Here is an 18,514-nt window from a genome sequence, read left to right as displayed (position 1 = left end):
CCATCTGATACAGGTAACAGAAGTACCACAACTGTGAAAAGCTCTGTGTGTGCGCTGGTGGCAGGGACCAAGATGAGGGGCCTCTGACACTGAGTTTGTCTCTGCGGTCTAGAGGACTGCAGTGGTAGAAATGCATGTCATTCARTTGTATAAAGGTTAAGTTCTCTAGGGACTAGTAAGAGAAATGTTCAGTCCAGACTGACCGATTAATGTGCTATATATGGTCTGTATGAAGAGCAAAGAGCAAGATAGAGGTTTAGTGAAATATATTTAGGGTTTTTTTTATAATATACAAATGGTAAAGARTGRGAATTATTGAAAATTTTGAGAATASGATTTTTGAAATGATGCTRTRTATATCATAATTARCAAATAGACCAGGGGTGTAAAGTTGATGACATTCCAAAAGACAGAAGTGTTATGCCTGCCATGTTTGTGTTTTGTGATTTGACTCCAGAGAACAAGGGAGCAGGAAGAATCCAGTGCTGGTGAACAAGAATTGAGTTTTCACAGCCTTTTTTCCCCTCTAAAATTGCATTTCATTTAGCTATGTGAAAAATCATTAAAGRGGAAGGCAGGAGGAATATTCCAGCTTGAACAAAGTGACGGAAAAACAGAAGTCTTCTCCAGGGATAGTAGCCATAAGAGCTGGACTTAAATTGCCCATCTTCTGTTTCTGTCCCCTGGATTACCTGATATACTAGTTCAGCTCCAGAGGAATCTACTGCTTAAATATAATCAAGAATTAAATTTATTTGTTTTTATTTGTTTTTTGTTTGTTTGTTTGTACAACTTTGGTGTCAGTTCTGTAATCAGGAACGTAACCTTGTTGTTTTGCTAAGATGCACCTTTTTTTTCTGCCTAGTATTTAAAATGAATGCAGGTGGCTGAGAAGACTGGGGCACTTTCAATTCTCAGCTGATAAATGGCACAGAACATGACTGCAGAAAAATAATCATAGTRCCTTGTAACCTGGGGCAAGTTTAGGAATCAGACTTAGGAAGTATTTCCCACGAAGTTGTGTGAGTTGATTTGAGAGCTGGTGATGCAAAGTCCTTCTTTTGGCAGACTTTATCCAAGGCATTTCTGGTAGAGGTTCAGCAACAGTGTGGCAGCACTTTAAGCCTRGGACATCAGTTGACCTCAAGTTGTTGCAGTCTATAACATATAGTTCATGTATCTCAGAAAGAGGGCTTGACACCATCCGTTTCTCAGACATGTGGGATGCCAGGTGTTGTGGGACAGATCTGTATAGGTTCAAYGCCTTTTTTGTCTTCTGTGCTGTCATGCTGAAGTTTCTTCTGGTTTACAGGTTTTATGAATGTTTAAAYAATATATTTTCCATAGGCATATGTATAACCCATATAGATTAGTGTGTGGGAGGGATGTACGTGTACATTGCATTTGCAAAGCCATCTTATATAATGCAAAAAGGATTTTAAAACATAAGRAATGTTTCAAGTTGTTATTACAAAAATGTTATTTCTGTTGTTTATTATTTGGAGCTGATATATCAGACAAATTTRCTCTGCAGAACTAATTACAGGTTTTGTGCGTGTTCTCCTAGACTGKTTGGTTCCAGGGCTGGGCATGAAGAAAGCAGAAGCAGCATCTGTGCAGAGCCTGGAACTGTAGCTCTGGAAATTACTTCCTGATCATGGAGCATTTCTGTACTACGGGATTTTTAAAACAAGTTCTTATTTATTGTTTGTTTCCTAATGGCAATCCCATCAAAAAGTTTCACTCAAGCTAAATAAGATGTTTAAAGTAGGCTTAGCTAGCATGGTATTGAGATAGATCTGACAGCTCTAGGTCTTCTGGATTTCCTGCTAGTACTCTCATGACTACTTTCCTCGTTGTGGGAGTTTTCTGATGAGTAGTATCTCTGTGTGTGTGTGTGTGTGTGTGTGTGTGTGTGTGTGTGTGTGTGTGTGTGTGTTAACAATGTTTCAATTTCCTTTGATGGAAGACACCATCTAATTAGCAAATTCAGCAATAATTATCATTTTATTATCTGTTAGAAGGCAAGGCAGAAAGTACTAGTATCAGGAAAAAACACCTGTTTCCGTTTGGGGCACTGAGTTGATGAAGGAGAACAAAAAGGCAATAACTCCTAGTGTAAATGTGATCATTTAGGTTTAGATGGCTTGCAGTTGCAGCTTAACCTGGATGGGTTGTTCTACATGCAGAAGATCTAATTCAGCCTGATCTATCAGTGATTTATGTTCCATGTCCCTTATACACCCCAATTCCCTAATCTCTATCACTGCCATAAATCTGTTAGGAATCAGCTAGGCAAGGGAGGTAGGGGCTGGCTGGCTGGGACAGGTYGCTCCTGACCTCATGCTGAAACCTTTTCCTTCTGCTTGGGAAGCCTTTTGGGGTGTTACCTCTCATGAAAGCTGATGGCCCCATGAAGGAGCCTTGGCTTTTATTTCACRTTTGGTTGAGACTGGCCACAAGGTTTCAGCTGTTTCAGTAGAAGCCTGCTGAGGGATGGAGAGAAATAAGCCACATCAGATTTATTTCTATGAAATACTGCCTTTGTATATAAAAGGAAGGTAATATGCCAGACATTTTGTATCTATTTGATTGTTATAAGTAACTGATAAGATTTCCAGCCCAGAGTACTTCATTAAGACTGCAGCATTTCTTATCTGTTCAGGTATTTTTTTTTCAACTGCTGTACATTGGAGATTGTTGACTTGCACAGAATGTATAATTCCTCTGAAAGTTCTCCTCAACTGTGGATTAGCAGGTATCAGTAATTATTGTCGTGGTTACTTCCCTGATTGAGTGTAAAATGAATAATGAACTGAGTAGCATTTGTGTAAAATGCACAAATGAGGGAACAGGTTCCTAGTTTTTTCAGAACAGGTTTTGTGCTTCCTGGTAGGAGGAGAATTGAAAGAATACACTTTTTTTTTAATTTTTTCCTGATACAGACATGCAATCATTAGCTGCTGCCACAGGAGATACAGATTTCCTTTGACAGTTCCACTGAAATTAGATCACTTTTCTTCCCTGTGTTTTCTGATAAAATTAATACAATTATATTAACATTAGAAAGAACAAAGGGCAYATATGACCACAGCAAGTGGACATACTGGCAAAACAGATTTCAAAGCAGATACTATCTTYTGTGCTGCTTTAATGGTGGTGAACTCCATATGAACTCAGAGTTATATTTGGATCTGCAAGATAAAATATAAGACTTCATATCTAAAATTTTTTACTGGAAATTGGGGTGAAATCTTTCTTAACCGTTTTTCAAATAGAAGTTATAGTCTCGCAAATGTTCTGAGTGCTCAGATGGTTAAGCTGAAATTTTCTGTTGTTATGAGATGGGTATGGGGTGTTTTTTGTCAGAGGGGAAGAGGTTACCTACACAGAATAGATACACGGTACAGAGTAATGCATTCTTTCATAAAGCAACTCTTTTCTTCTACCTCAATTTTGATCCTTCCCACCTGCCGTTTGCTTAGCCTGCCTACACACAGGAGTGCTTATTCATTCCTTGAGTTTTTTTGTTTTTTTAAAGGCTTCAAAACTGTATAAATCTTCATGATGAATTGATTTAAGAGTATATAGGGGTGAAGATATGAAATAAACATCTTTAAGTTGAGCTGGCAGCCTAGCAGTTGTAAGAGGAATGCGTTTTTCTGGTTTGTCTTCTTTGTTTCCTCATTGTCTCCTCAAAAGCAACGTGTTTTGGGAAGATTGTTGATTTTGGCAGTGGGCTGATGCTCACTTAAATGAGCTCTGGGATCAGCACAAGTACAGTTTGTATCAAATCAGGCCAGTATCCTCATGGATATATGCTATTTCTCAATTCACCCACTTTGTCTGCTTCTAGTAAGTGAGATTTTTCCTGGGTAGCATTGGTGCATCTCTGTCCATTGGTCTGCAGGCACTGGCCCAAACCACCCGGTGTCTATGTTTTACAGCCATCATCAGTGGCCTTGACTACCTGTAATTGCTAAAGTATTTACTTGCCTTTTTTGGTTTGTGGTTTTTTTTCTTTGTATCTGAGGTAGTTGGAAAAAGATGACTAACCCCAACTATTTTTATACTATGGAGTCACCAGGTGCAGTGGATATAACTCAGAGAGCGATAGAGCAAATTTCATCTCCGATTCCTAATGCACTGTGGCAACAAAAACCACCACAACAAAAAAAAGAGCGTGGTTTGGCAGGGTAAGAGCAGAGGCCCCATCTCTACGCTGCCCATCCAGAACATTGCACTGGACCAGTCGCTTCTGCTGCTCTCCAGCGATGTCAGCTCCTGTCTCAGCACCAGCCACGCGTGCAGCTGGGATCAGAAGAGCAACTGCTCCTCACAAAGTGCTCGTTCCTGCTGTCCTGCCTGCAAGCAGCAAGTAGTTCTCACTTGGTCTGGAAGAGCAGGAGGACTTTGGAAGAGGGAGCTGGATTTAATCTTGCCTGTGACCTATTCCCAGCGTTGGCTCCGTAGCTGACTGCAAACTTTTTACCACGACTAAGCAGTGGGAGAGGGAAGGAAACTGCTTTTGATATACTGGTCTCAGATGGGATAGGAAAGATGTCAGGAAAATCATTTAGGGCACAGTAAACTGGCCAGAGTTGCCGAAGTTATAGCGAAATACAAAAGGTGTGATGTTGTTTTAGCACTGTTCCTTTCYCAGTGGTAGCTGTGTTGTAATCCTCTTTGGGAAATGTCCATGTGTGCTTGCCAATGTGCTAATCAAGCTTTAGGTTAATGCGGATACAAAGGACTTGATCAGTGCATCAGTACTTTTCTCAAAAAGCTCGGTTCCAGCTGCATGCACAAATACTTTTCTTGTATACAAATCCGTAAGAGAATTTCTGAAGCACAAAATAATTTTCCTCGTATTGTTCTTTTTTTTTATTTTTATTTTGCATTATTTCAGTGGAGGAGAAGATTTCAAAGACAATGTGTGCCTTTGCATGTGTATGAATCAGTGAATGAATGTATGTTTTATTTATAAAGCAGTTTTCAAGCTGTATTGCGGCACCCTGCAGGCATGACTCAGGTGAATCTCTGCAACCGTTGAAGTACTCTAGTGTTTAATACCAAACCATTTGTGTCCGCTGACGGTACTCCCATTTTAAATTGCTCAGTGGCATGTTTTTTTAAATGCGTACAGTATTTGTGGGCCTGCCCCTTCTGCCTCCCTTGCCTCCCAAAGTGGATGGAGTAAAAGGCCACCGAGACGAGACAGAGCTGAGATAGGAAGCACTGTTTTGCAGAGGAGCCTAGAAACTGAAGAGGAGAAAGAGCAATAACACCATCCTGTCTTGTCTTCTTGCCAGTTCAGGTTTCATCTCTAGGGGTTATCCCATGGCACTGTCCAGTGAAACRGTGAAGGAGGGGAAAGGTGTAGCTGTTGGATGTGTTTCACCGCCTACTTTTTCTCTTAACTTGAATTTAAATATTTTGAAGGCTAATGCACTTAAATTCACACTTTGATTTTAACAGGAAACCCAAGCCTGAGGGCTTCGATGTGAATTACTAGAATGCCAAATAACTGAGGTTACGTTTTTGAATGGTTGTTTATGCCAACAATTTATAAGAGTGGAGGAAATAAACCTTTTCTGAAGAGCTTTCCTAACAGAAAGTGTGACTTAAGCCAACAGAAATGTGCAAATACATAGCTTGCTGCCAAAACTGCCTTACATGAATTAGATTTATTATACACTAGACATAAAGAAATTCAAACATTCACTTTGCTCCTCGTCCTGCACTGAGATTTGAGTAAGGGGGTGTAGCCTGTAATCGTAAATTACTTGGGAAATTAAACTTTGGAAGCACCCGCTCCCCGTGCCCAGCTGTGACTTTTTCGGCATCGTATCACATGTACTCCGCTGCCGTTACGGCGTGGATGAACTTCCTGCACCCTGACACATCAAGCCTGGTTAATGTCACCGCTGCAGTGGGTCAAGTTCTCAACAAAATAAACCTCTGACAGGAAATAGCTGCTCTTTGAAGTTCCAAAACTTGCTCTCGTCTTGGTTTTGTAAAAGCAATATCGGATATGTCGAATACACTGGAAAGGTATTTCAAGCTACTTTTGTGCGATAAAGCACCGTGGTTAGGCCACTGCTTAAGTGCGGATGTGTTCATTGCATTCYAGTCTTTGACGGTGCATTATTTTATTTATGGCTTTATTTTTAACAAGTGTTGGTAAAATCTGTYTCATTGTCCTAAGCTAAGGATTTCAACACAGTGGTAAGTTAAATTTAAAACTCTTCAAAGTGATATATGTGCTACATTAGCTAGCACAGTGGAGAGTGCAGGGTTAGCAAAAAGACACCCTCATAAATGTGAATAATCTACCTTTTGTCTGAAATAATTTTGTCTTTTTAAACTTGGAAAGTTATGATGGCAATGGCAGAACTCAGCTAGAAGCACARAACGCTTCTGCATAGGCTAATGCTGGGCTCACTGATAAACTTATTTGCAGTGGTCCTAATTCGGTATGATGTTTTAACTGTAAGCACAGTTGTAGTCTGAAGTCTGCAGGTGGTTTCTCATTTCAAGTCCTTTCTTTCTTAGTGAAAATGGAGCATCTTACTTACTGAAGTTCTGTGACAGYAGTCAAACTGAAAGTACGTTCCCCTGAAAAATTACTATTTTATACACCTTTGCTCAGCTTTCTGAAGGCTGTGGTAAGGGTGCTAAGGGAACTTAGCATAAGTGAGAACCAAATTTGGTAACAACATTGAGAGTAAACTCATTAATGAAGTTAAGCACCTACTTCAAAAAACTTGCTGGGTCGGAACCTCTGTTAATTTTTTTTTTTTTCCTCTCAGTTGCCTGGTTTTGGAGAGGGTAGGTTGATAGTCTCTAAATGATCCACGTCTTCTGCGTGGTTGTTGTATCAGTAACTTAATCAGATGACCTGTACTGTCTTATTGGTGGTGCAATTGGTTGGTCCTCATGCAAAGAGTCTGTGAAAAGGCTTGGCCAGTTTTCTTCTTCTTAGGATAACAAGGTTTTTGCACTTTTGGTGTAGGGGAAAGTTTAGTGAGTTTGTTTGCTAATGGCCTGTAAACTAGGAGCATAGCACCTGCATCGTAAATCTTTGATTGAGTTTCTGACTGTGATTTATAGCAGCATTATAAAACTCTGTGAAGCTGGTTTCAGATGAGTGTGCACAACCTTTGGAGGAAGCAGGTGACGGTTCTGTGGGATGCTATTATATACGCATGATAAGAATGACGTTTTCTGCTCAATGAAAGTTATAAAAGCGGAACTTGCTAGCATTTTACCTGCCAGTGCCTGAGGCCAGGATTTCCATATTTTGCTTTCTATCGCTGATTTTATGGCAGTGGCCCGGATTGTGTCAAGGCTGTGTTCTTTGCACTGCCAGAGGTGTTTATGACACTATCAATTGTAAACTGGGAAATGGCAAGCGCTCAGCAAATGTTTTGGCATGCAAGTAGAGAAATACTCTTAAATGGYGTGACTATTTGGATTTCCTCAGTTTGATATTAATTTCTTCATTAACAACCCAGTATTAAATGCAGGAGTTTAAAAATATTTTTAAAAGGGTTTCAGTTTATCTCAAAGGAGTCTGAGTTTGCAAGGATCAGATTAATGGAGGTCATTAAAAAAAGAAAAAAAAAAACACTAATTCCCCACCGGCACAYGCATGTGTTTGCTGCTGTTTCAGCACTTTTTTTGATTCCAGAGCACTTAAGTAGTGAATGAGAAAGGTGAAATTGGTGCCTGGCCCGTCTTGCCAGGCGCCTATAGAAAGGCTGATGCTTGGCTGCAGCGCTCACCCGCAAGGGAAGTTTGTGAGTCAGCAGAGGCTACGTAAGGGAAGTCTGAAAGTCTGTAGCCTTCTCTTCAGCTTCCAGGCRCAAGGTATTAGGGGCGTGCTGAGGAAACGCTGGGGAAAGGTGCCGGGAGATAGGCTGGCTGGGAGCCGGAGGCAGAGAACAGAGGGAGCCCTTCACGGCTTGCCGCGGTGCCGACCTGCGGCACGGGGTGAGGGCTCGCTGCCTCAGCCCTCACCGTTCTGTGAAAAGCAGCAGGCTGCGCGTTTTAATTCCCGTTGCCTTTTCATCCGTGTATGGCTATGCCAAGCTTGTTGTAGCTGTGGTAATCAAGGGTAAGGTGAATATTTCACAGTACGGATTACGTGCAAAGTAATGAAAGCACTTAATGTAAAATTGGGTCTATGTTTTGCTTGCTGGTATCAGAAGATCAAAGGAATGAATTCCTGCAAGGCTTAGGAGCTTCCAGAAATCCTTCAGGTGAGTCGATCGCCTGTCAATTGGCGGTGCTGGATTTGTTCCAATAATTGTAGGATTGAGACTTCCCAGCTCAGGCTAGGCCCGGTGGATTTTAACTCGCTGAGCTCTGCTTGCCGAACTGGAATGTATTTGTGCAGAGAAATCTGAAAGGGAGAGCAATCTCTGCTGAAGAGCAGCGAGGAGACAAATGCATAGCTTGAGGCTTGAGTATTTACATTACAGGGGGAGACCACTGCTTTTGCATATTGCGGAAGCGCAGCCACTGCTGAGTTGACCCAAAGAAAGTTTCGAGTGTGCCTAGTAGGAAGACGATATCCAGTTGATTATAAAGAGAGATGAGCTGCTTGACAGGCAGAACTATAAAACTGGAGAACAGGAAATAGCAAATGGCTATAGCTTACATTATTTAGGATAGGCTTAATCCTCTAGAAGGAAACAAAGAGAGAAATTGATTCTATCAAAATCCGTAATATATCTCTGAAAATCTGAAAATGTTCTCTTCTGGGACTAAACCAAAATGAGTATCCTTTCCTGCTCTTTACATCTAGCCTATTATAAAATACTACTGATGCAAAATTGTCATCCCAAACACTGAACATGCTATTAGTTACTTCGGTTATCAGCAGACATGAGGAAAACCCAAAATACTGCTGCAGCATGTCAGTGTTTCAGGTCGGCATGTAATCACTGCATGCTTTTATTTTTGGATTTCCTCATCTTCTTTCCAGCATTTAACACCCCCCTCAGCCCACTTCTCCCTGCTCTCCCTCCTGAAAAAGTGAGGTTCTCAAGGCAGCTGGGTTGGTGCCGTACGGTGCAATACGCCTGTTCAGTAACCAGGTGAAGGACAGCTGAGGACTTCTGGGGCAGTTACCTGCATCGGTCCCAGTCCTCTAAGGCTGATGCCATAAATCCATACAGCGCACCAAACTTGTAACACATCAAGTTTTATCTACCTGGAATTAGGCATCCAGATGTCAGTAAGCAAACTGAGTGTTTTTATAATATATGCATCCTCTAATRACTTGTGAAACTGTAGCGAGGCAGTGTAAGAACTAGTAGAAATCTTGGGTGCTCTCACTAACTGCTCTGTTACAAGCAGTAGATTTCTCTTCAGCTGTTTGAGAGGGGAAGTGAACTTTGAAAATGCCCAACAAGAAGTTACAAAAATTAGGAAATGCTGGCCGTACGAGGATAAACAAATATTTGTGGAGAAGTGTCTACAAGTTGCATAAATTTCCTCCCACACTACTTCCTGTATCCCAAATGAAGGGGTCCCTTTGAATAAGCTACATTTAATGGATGCCTGTTACAGTGAATGTCAGTGTCTGAATAATCCTCACAAACCTTGAAAATGAGATTCAGAATCCAGAATTTTGTTTATCCATTTGAACTCTGTGTTAATTAGGAGCAGAAAGTTCATTACAGGGGAGCTTCTAAGAGTCTCCCCAGAAGTGCCATAAGAACAGGCATTTTTTTGTCTTAGGCCAGATGCTCCAGAGTCCGTAAGAGCTTGGAAAGGTGCAGTTTGCACATTTATCATAGTGACACAGGGAGGCTGGGCTGCTTTTGAGTGGAAGATTAGGATGCATACAGAAGCATCTTGCATCTTTTGAAGATAATGCAATCATCTGAACAAGCACTTAAGTGCTGAGATTGTATTTCTCGTGAGTTCAATGAAGTATTATCCTGGAACCGCTGGAAAAGGCATGAAAATTCTGTATTTATTGGTGATCATAAGTTCTACTGCAGATTGCTGTAAGCAGAATCACTGTCTGGGATTTAATTTTGTGGTTTGAAATTTTTTTATGATTAAAACAGAAATGAAGTGACACTGACATGAGAGATAGGAGGAGAATTTGGAAAATCTGTCACCTTTGTAGATTTAAGTTTATTCTCCTACAGTTTCAAGAGGAGGCTTAATGCCAAAATAAGCCGAATGGATCATTTTGTTATTTATATTTTAAGTCAATAAAGAAATGTTAAGCGGAAGTCATTGTACCTAAAATGGCAGTGTGGAAAAAGCTGTATCTTTTCTCCATCCTCTGATATGTTCCTGTATCAGGATTTATGACTAATCCAATTAAACACACACTTTCCTAGTGATCGCCATGAAACAGGCAGTTGTTGGAGGTTTTGTTAATCTCTGGGTTGGGTGCATAGTACGCACGACTGCTTGAAAGCATAAGATTTCAGGGAGAAATTGTGGAAAAGCCCTAAATTTTCTTAATTGAACTGAGTTCAAGCTTTCAAGCTTAAGATGTGAGCTAGAAAACTTTCCAGTTTCCAGGCAGAGCAGCCTAGTTGCAGTTATTTACATAGTGCTGCTGTGACTTGCTCTTAAAAAATTATGCTAAGGCAGAGATCAAGAATTTAAAGAGTGGTTTTGTAAGCAATAGCTTCTCAGGTTCATTAGTAACAGGAAGAGATGTGGTCAAGGAAGGAGAAAGGGAGAGTGAACCGGAGCAAGAAAAAGAAGGCTTCAGGCAGTTTTGCATGTATCATTCAGCAAGACCTCAGTCCTGTAAGGCCTTAGAAATATGTTCAATGTTAACACCTCTTCACTGAGACAACCTAGAGCGTGTGAAGTGCGTGGGCCTGGACGGCAGGCAGCCCCTTCCTGCATCTCCCCCTCTGCATCGCTGCCATGCCTTGGGTGCTCCTGACCCCTATGTTTCTGAGAAATAGTCTTGAGGGGATTGAGTTTCTTTCTCAAAGCTACTATAAAACTGTGCATCCCTTGTTAAAACTCCTCACTTCAGGGTTTAAATGTGGCATGGGTCCACAGGGAATCAATACTGTTAATTTGTCATGGTAGTCAAGCATAGCAATTTGGGAACCCTGATATATGTGAGATATGTTGCTGTCTTCCTCTAGCATTAATCTAGAAGATAGTCAGGCTGCAGATAAAGCTACAGTAAATAATGAAATGGCAATATTTGTCCATGATTATGTTTGGATAGGTTTGCAGGTTGTAAATCTAGGAAGAGCTGTAACTCGGTGGTCGTGTTCCCTTTTTACCTTTTCTTTTGTTTGTAAAGCCGTTTCTCATAGGCTACAGACCTACCCACTTATGGGGACAAATCCATTATTTGGATATCTGTTTTATTGCAGTGTACTCTCGCCCTTCTCTGCGTTTTAGAATGAATTGTTAGTGGAGATCAGAAMTAACATACTTTGCTAACAGCAAAATCTTTTTTAATACAAAAAGAAGCCTGGTTTAGTCTGCATGTGAGCAYGATGATAGTACTATTTTAGCTCAGCACAGAAAAGGTAGTTCACACTAAGGCATTTTTACATGAATATTTTGTTGTTTCCTTTATCCAGTAACATGTAAAGCTTAGGGATGATATTGCGCCTTGCATATGAAATATAATATAAAATTAGTATCTGCAGCTTATAATATTATCCTGCAGGATTTGGGAACACCACTGTACAGTGTCTTTGGGTCATTTATTACTTGTTGTTGTGAAATGTTTGTATGGGATCTAAAATAGTGCAGAATTTATTTCACTGTGCTCCAGATGAATGTGCAAGAAATCCAGTCAAAGTAGCCAAAATGAGTGGTTCATTTTCCACACTCTGCCTGTGTGCATTACCGGAAGTCTTGTATCCTTCCCTGTCATCTAYGTGAAGAGGCTTGTTCCTTGCGTACAAACTTGCAGCAGTATGATAGAGTTACAAGGCAAAATCATGAAGAAGACGTAGCGCATCTCACAATGCTTTGCAACAGTCTTTTAAGCTGTGTGCAAGGGAACGTGTGGCAGCTGGATGATGTAGCATAGAGTTTACAGCTGACTTCTGTGCTTGTTTGGGGACGTGCCGATGGAGCTAGAGTACAATGAGATAACAGACTTCTGATCTGTGCTAAAACCAGAGATCAGGTGCACAGTGTTCGTTACCCCTTGTGTTCACAGCAGTTCTCTCCCTAAGAGAGACGGCTTCTGCTGGAGAGACTTAGTTTGAAAGCCTTCTGTAAGTTAAAGAGTGCAAAAGAGACTCCTTTGTTCTGCAGGGGTCTGCAGAGGTAAGAGCAGGAGAAACCGTTTTCCTGCACTGCTTCTTGCAGAATTTAAAGTCTCTTGGCTGACAGCGCTGCTGCAGGTATTCAGTAGCACCAGCCTTAAGTGCACGCGCACCACAAAAGGCGGCATTCCCCCCTCCTGCCCAAGGCTTTTGCTTTTTTGGGGGAGGTGGTTGTTGTTTTTCTGTGCTTGCTGACGTCAACAGAATCGCCAGATGGCATTTCAATGCTTTGCAAAGAGACAGGAGCCTTTTATTAGTGGGGGTCACGTGGATCCCATTCATTTGCATTCCCAGAAGTGGTCTAAAGCTTTTCCTAACTGTACAGACAGTGAGTGTGCTGCACCTTCCAGAGACCCGCAGGGCCTTCTCTGGGATATTGTTACCTTAAGTGGATCTGATAAGAGGCATGCAGAGATGAAGGTTTTGTTTCACATTCATTTCGCTACCAAATATTGAACGCATCCAGGCAATTGTGATTTGCAGGGATTTTTTTTCTCCCTTTTTTCTGACGACAAAATAATACTTTTGAAAGCTTATGGCAATGAACAGACCTATGACTTAGCTCCAAGAAGGTTATTTAGTTGCTCAGATCCAGGTGACTCAGTAGCTTGTGGAGCAAACATGCGAGTCCAACGTTGTGAAAAATATTAGCAAGTAAGGGCTCTAACACTAGAGTGGGACTGTGCCATAACCAAATCATGAAAATGGAACTTAGCCCCTTTATGCTCCTAAGCAGATGACTGAGAACTCAGTACCAGGTGAACAAGATTAAACCAATTTACTTTGCTGCGCTTGAGCCACCACTGCAGCAGCTGGGCAGGGAAGCCGGCAGCGCATGAAGGCTACAGCAGTCCGTTACTGATGTGGTGACTCCAGCTGTAGTCCTAGTTGGGCGGCTAAACCAGGCGAGAAGGAGCACGTGATTTTATTTCCAGTGGACTGAGACCTTGGAGGAATGATCTTGGATGAATTTGCAAAGGCTGCCGGAAGCCGCGTTCATGATGGGGAAGGAAGGAAAAGCCTGCTCAGCTGTTGTTTCGGTGGGGCACGAGGCAGTGGATGCAAGCACCGTCCTGTCACCTCTTCTCTGTGTTTGTGACCAGGACTCTTCAGTGGCTCTTTCCAGGCTTGGACCCATTTCCAGTGTGAATGCTAGTTGGATGCATGAGTTGCCAAGTGGTGCTGTTGGTCAGCGGTGGAGAACAGAAAAGGAGCTGTGCTGCCTCCTGGGCTAAGGGCAGTGTGGGTCTCAACTACACAGGAAAGAAATCAAAACGTTGAGCTGTGGAACAAATAGCACTGAGCAGACAAGTGATTCATTACTACAACTGTCTTTTGTTATCCTTCCTGGTACAAATGTTGGGCTTTAAAATGTAAATTCCCCTTTTTATTCATCAACTAAGAATCTTTTGCCTAAGGTAATGTCAAGCCCTTCTCCCCTCCCTGTTTTTCTTGGGGAAGATGAGCCTTGCAACCACTTTCTTGGAGATGATGAAGCTGGTCCACAGACTAGTTCCTCAGGCCAAAGGGAGGAGGAAGGCATTTCTTTCTTAGAAGGAGAGGTGGGAGCGCTTTCTGTTTTTCCCTGAAGCAATCTTGAGAAACCTTAGCTGGAGAGCATGGACTCCATGATGGTGCAAAAAGCAAGCTAAGTAGTCTGGTTTCATCTCGCACGTTACAGATTAAAGCTAAAATTCCCTTAAACGAATGTGAGATTACCATTAATGCTCCAGCATAAGCAATAATTAATCTCTGCTCACAAACCAGCTTTTAATAGGTTACCATTTTATTTTATAACGGTATCAGCTTCCAAATAGGTTCTTGGTGCTTCCTCGCACAGAGTACACTGCGGTGACAGAGACGGGTGTAATGTAGCAAGGGCCATCTGTATGAAAAAGAATATGGGGCAGCATAGCCCTATGATCTTTCCAAGTGTGAATACTTTATGGCTTAACAAAGTGTTATTGAAAGGCATGAAACAAGCAGCATCACATACTTCCCTTTCCTGCTTGATAAACCATGTGTTAATATTGCTTACCCTTGTCTTACCAATTTTCCAGCTGTATGACATGCACTAAGTTCTGGTGATTTATCATGGTATTCTGTGTATCTTAAGCATTGCTGCAACTCACATGGTGTTAAGTGGTTACAGAGAAACACGTGAATAAATATAATGAATTATTAGACTCTCTTTAAATTTGGTACCGTTATATTCATGACTAGGAAGTGAAGAAATTATTTTAAGCTGGCGCAGAGCAGACTGGCTGCTGTTGCAGAGTACAAATAGTAATAACCAACTTGACCCTGCTTTCATAACTCCGTTCTTCAGCTGGGGGGAAGGAAGAATACAGTTTCTTTAGGGCTGGCGTGGTAGGGAAACTTATTGCTCACGCTGTGCTCTGATACCTAATTTAATTTCACAGGGGAGTAGCGACTGGCGTTCGCATCGTGATTCACAGATCATGGAACAGGAAGCAGCCTGTCAACTTCTAGGGAGCGGAGAGGGAGGAGAGCTGCTCAGAGGAAAAACAAAAATATGTTTTGTGAGGGAATTCAGCTCTCGAGCACAGCAGGCCAACTTCGGTTCTGCTGTGACTCCAGCTGTAGGTAGAGGAGTCACTCAGCAGATAAATTTGCCCCTGAAGTTGTTAGTTTGTGTCATCTTAAATGGAGATGGGTCCTTTGGTGGATGGGGAGGGGGGGCAAGAGAAAGAGATACTTTAATTTTAATGTACTCCTTCCATACATCCATTCCAAACTAGTTCTGGGTTTTAGAGTCACTTCCACAGCCACGGTAGCCTGTACCTAATAGCAAACATGTTGCTAAATACCTTGCATCCTTTGCAAACCACATCCAGTACGTTCCTTTGGAAGCAGTAATACTCATGGGATAAACTGAAATAAACCACGCTTACACCAACATGCGCATGCAAACACTGACTTTTTCCTTTGTTTTGCTGTTTCATTATTAGCATTTGTTGTAACACTTTCTTCATTCTCTCACTTCCATTACTATTTTTATGTGGATACTCTCAGCAGTTTTATTTTACAAAAAAAAAAAAAAAAAAAAAAAAAAAAAAAAAAAAAAAAAAAAATAAAAAAAAAAAAAAAAAAAAAAAAAAAAAAAAAAAAATCCCCAAATTAGAGAATGACTTCATACTAGACACCGGACTATTGTAGATGGAGTTTAACCTCTTTAATAACTCTGACAGAAGATAGTACAAAAAAGCGGCGGGGGGGGGGGATGCATATATATGTTATCCTTAAGTATTTCTCTAATTTCTCTTAAATAAGAGGCTTCTGCTTTCTTAATACAGTTGTCAAGCACTGCTTAGGTAGTACTAGGGAGTTCTGTGTTCCTACCGAAATGCCCGTAATCCTTCTAATATGGAATATTTTAGTATGAGGGTCAGTGCAAAATGTTACAAGATTCCTCCAGCCTCCCCCAGATACAATAATTTCTTTGTTTGCTTAAGATTTTCAAGATCATTTGAAGGAATGCAAGCAGTGAGCAGCTATGGGGCTAATGTATAAAAAGAGATTTGGGTTGTTTTTTTTTTTTTTTTTTTTTTTTTCCCCTTTCCAAATTGCTGGTAGCATGTTACTCCGCGCCCCGCGGAGTTACAGCCCCGCTTTGGAGGAGGAAGAGTGCCACCTGGCGTCCCCTCGACAAGGCTTTCGCACGGCGGATACACCGCGCGCTGCGGAGCTCCGCCCGCGCCGGAACGAGCCCCGCCGCCCGCTGCGCTCGACGGCACCGCTGCTCCGCTGCGGGACCCTCTGCCGCGGCGTCTCCAGCGCCGACTCGCCCTAAGCTGCCGCCTCCTTCGAGGCGTCTGAGCGGCCTGCTCGTCTGCGCAAGCAGCGGCGCCGCAGCCTTAGACCCGCGCGCGTGGACCGGCTGCTCCTCGGGTCTTCTCCCCGGAGCTCTCGTCCCCTTCTCCCTCTGGGATGCGGCGGTCACGCAAGGGCTGAGGGACCTGCTGGGGCTTCGGGCTCCATCAGCCCCCGGGATGCTCCTGTTTCCCGGCGAGGCCGGGTAACCCCCTTGGAGCCGGACGACACCGGGCGCTYGGCCCCTTGCTCGTTACGGCCCCGTCGGTGAGGATGGGCTCGTGMCGGGGACGGCGGCGAAGCGGAGGAGGGCAGCTGGCGGCTCGGTGCTGGGAAAGCAAAAACAGTCTGTAGAGTCTGAAGGTGATGTTTTTAATCCTTTCTGTCTGGTTACCAAGCACAACTAAATCCACGCAAATCAGAGTTAAATAAGAGGTCCTGTTTGTTTTTAGCTGGCGCAGGCTCCTGTGGTCTCTTCGTGCACGGAGGATTAGGGAGCCTTCAGAGGCAGCTTTTGAGTTTTCTCTTTCTCGTCTGTTTAAAAAAGGCCAACTCAATGTTAATCCCCTTCTTTCCAATTATTTTTCTCCTGCCCCATGTTTCAACTGAGCTGTTAGCGTGTTTAAGCATGAAGTGTGCTACGATGGCTCGGTATAGAATTGGATCGCTATATAGTTAGTTATGGTCCAAAGGTGTATTGGTATCATGTCAGGGAAAACCCATCTGAATTGAAGCCGTCTTTCCTAAAAAGCACAGCAAAGTGGAATCCTGTCAGGCTACCTTCCCGTGCCACCTTGATTTTATCAGCAGGAAATCAAACACGTTCCTTTGATCTGACAGTGAAGAAACCGGTGCAAACGAGTAAAGTTTTGTGCATGTTTAATTTGGTGGGGTATTTCGCCTTGCATTTCATAAGAGATGAAATGAGCCCAAATAAATGTGACTGCTCAGATTAAGAGCAGTCTTCACATTACTGGCAAAATGCCAGTCTGTTGCACAGTGTGGGGTATGAAGAGTATACATTTTCTGATCTGTATTAGCATTTTGCTAGGAATTGCAGTAATTAAAAATATATATAATTTAACTGAAATATTTCTCCTTTCTGGAGAAGCTTACTTCCTCATACTATTGCCAAAAATCTCACCAAATGCATTAGGAGCAGGAGAGGGGTGTATAGAGGTTGTTGGTTAGTAGATTTTTTTTTTCTTCTTTTAATAGGATGAAGGGAGGGTGTTGAGGTCCACTTGTAAAACTCAAATTGAAGTGACCAGGGAGCTAATACAGAAGTAGGAAGACTGAATCCATGTAGTTCATCAGCTGACTTGGCCGAGCACTGCACGGCAAATAATTTTGCTTGTGGTCTCTTTCAGTTTGTTAACAATTGTGTTTACACAAAGCATTGCAGTGAGAGAGATGTGCATAATTCTTCATCAGAGTCARTGGTACGAAGTCAAGTGTTTCCTTCTGATTAAAGTGGTCTTTTATTTTAGTTGCCCTGAGTCACACTGACTATAGAGGGAGACTTTTAGCTTAAAAACTCTGCACTAGGTCACCAGTGTTAGAAAGTCTGAGTATCAGAGTCATCGCTGGGGTCTAATCCAATATGGATCAGTCCCATTTAAGCGGACAGAGAGCACTTCAGGCTGCAAGAGACATGCCAAGGYTGCGCAGCAGGCTGAGGCAGCAAAAAGTGCCAATGTGGGCAACAGGCGGTTTTGCAGGACCCAGAATCATAACCTTTTCGGAAAAAAATCAGTAACTTTGCACATTTTCAAAGGAAGTATTTTAAGTTTTAGAAAGTTGAAATGACATCTTATTCCTATTTTTTTAATAAAAATGCTTTCAAGTTGCTGAAACAAAGTGCAAACAAGCTATTTCTGTTGCCAAAAAATTTCCAAAACAGTCATTTTTCTGTTATGGAATAAAGTATTTTTGGTGTTTGCCTAAAATTGTCAGTAAAATGAAAATCCTTGCCTTGCCGAGTTTGAAAGTCTGGTTTTGTTTGTGAGGACACTGTTTTCGCTGTAGAAAATGGCTGTGAGGCAAACTTGTGTCATTAAAAGTGGAGTGTCATCAGCAAGTAGGTCAATAATATCTCCATCAATTAGTATGTCCTTTTGAGTCAAAGTATCAAGGCTTTGTACTGATGTGCTGGAGATTGTGGGTCATGTTGTCCCTCTAAAATCAACCTATTGACTCCATTCATTGTAGCCAGTGCTGCTTTTGCACTCTCTAGTTCATCATCACTCGTTCCTCACTGGAGGAGGTTCAGAAGAACCACTGAAGTTCCAGTTCACAAAAGGATTTAACGTGTAACCCACAGTTGATTTTCTTAATGCTTACATCCAAGCAGAGAAATAAGTCACTGTAGGAATAGAAATCGTTGTCTA

General features: G+C 42.1%; 1 protein-coding gene across 2 annotated transcripts in view; it reads left to right on the top strand.

The window, feature by feature from the left end:
* PDE3A (phosphodiesterase 3A) overlaps positions 1 to 18,514 on the top strand; it is a 192,038-nt gene that overhangs the window by 110,017 nt on the left and 63,507 nt on the right. The window contains exon 1 of one of the 2 annotated variants that reach the window (XM_085324105.1): positions 8,209 to 8,264. The exons of the other annotated variant lie outside the window; for it this stretch is intronic. The gene's annotated coding sequence lies outside the window, so the exon portion shown is untranslated. Of the gene's footprint in view, positions 1 to 8,208; positions 8,265 to 18,514 lie in introns of those variants that run through there. 2 annotated transcript variants of the gene reach the window in all.

The sequence above is a fragment of the Rhea americana genome, unplaced genomic scaffold (assembly GCF_003343005.1).
Source record: "Rhea americana isolate MKP2758 unplaced genomic scaffold, rheAme1 scaffold_9, whole genome shotgun sequence".
Taxonomy (NCBI): Eukaryota; Metazoa; Chordata; class Aves; order Rheiformes; family Rheidae; genus Rhea; species Rhea americana.
The sequence above is the reverse complement of the archived record's forward strand: the minus strand, read 5'-3'. Positions and strand labels throughout refer to the sequence as shown.